Source organism: Antrostomus carolinensis, unplaced genomic scaffold (genome assembly GCF_000700745.2).
Source record: "Antrostomus carolinensis isolate BGI_N321 unplaced genomic scaffold, ASM70074v2 scaffold34090, whole genome shotgun sequence".
Taxonomy (NCBI): domain Eukaryota; kingdom Metazoa; phylum Chordata; class Aves; order Caprimulgiformes; family Caprimulgidae; genus Antrostomus; species Antrostomus carolinensis.
The window spans coordinates 66-864 of NW_010289698.1; positions in this window are offsets into that span (position 1 = coordinate 66).

The window sequence follows — 799 nt, forward strand, 5'->3', positions numbered from 1 at the left end:
CAGGTCCCTGGGGTGCTGGCCTTTTCAAAGCCCCTTGTCTGCCCTGACACGTCACTCCAGGGGTTTCAGCTGATTTCAGGGGGGTTCCTGGCAGCCCAGCTCCACCAGCAGAGCCTGGCCGTGGTTTTGGTCAGGGATTTCTCTTCCATCACCACAGGGAGCTGGTGGCTCTTTGGCCACTTGCCTCTGTGCCGCCGGGCGCTGCGTGGCAGCAGCTGTGCCGGGATAAGCTGCTGTTCCTTCTCAGGGCTGCTTTGCATGAGGGCTTCTGCCAGCGTGTGCTCTGGGCAGTGCCAGCTGCAGGTGTTTGCCTGGGCGAGATTAAATCCCGAGCAGGGGCCAGGGAGGCAGGCAGAGGGGGGCAGGCAGAGGGGGGCAGGCAGGAGGGCATGCAGGGGGCAGACATCCCTCTGCCTCCTCTGAAAGTCTCTCCTGGGAAATGGCCTCAAAAGGGCTGGTCCAGCTGCTGTGAAGATGTCTCAGAAAGTGAAAAGGGGTTTCTAAATCTGGGGCTTGAGAGTCCTGAGGGCCCTGACGTGAGGGATGGAAAGGTGAGTGGAGGGAAGGGTCGTGCAGGGGTGGTGGGCACATGGTGTGCACAGATGGGGAGGCTGCCAGGGCTGGCTGGGCAGAGCAGCCAGGGAGCCCAGCTCCCCTCTGGGCAGGGGAGAGAGGAACAACGCCAGGGCAGAGAGGTTTGGGGTTTATTTTTCCCTTCTCCCAGAGGGAATAAAAAGCAGTAAATGGTGGCAGCCCTTGGAAGGACCAGTGCCAGGTTTGCCTTTTCCATCCCAGGCTC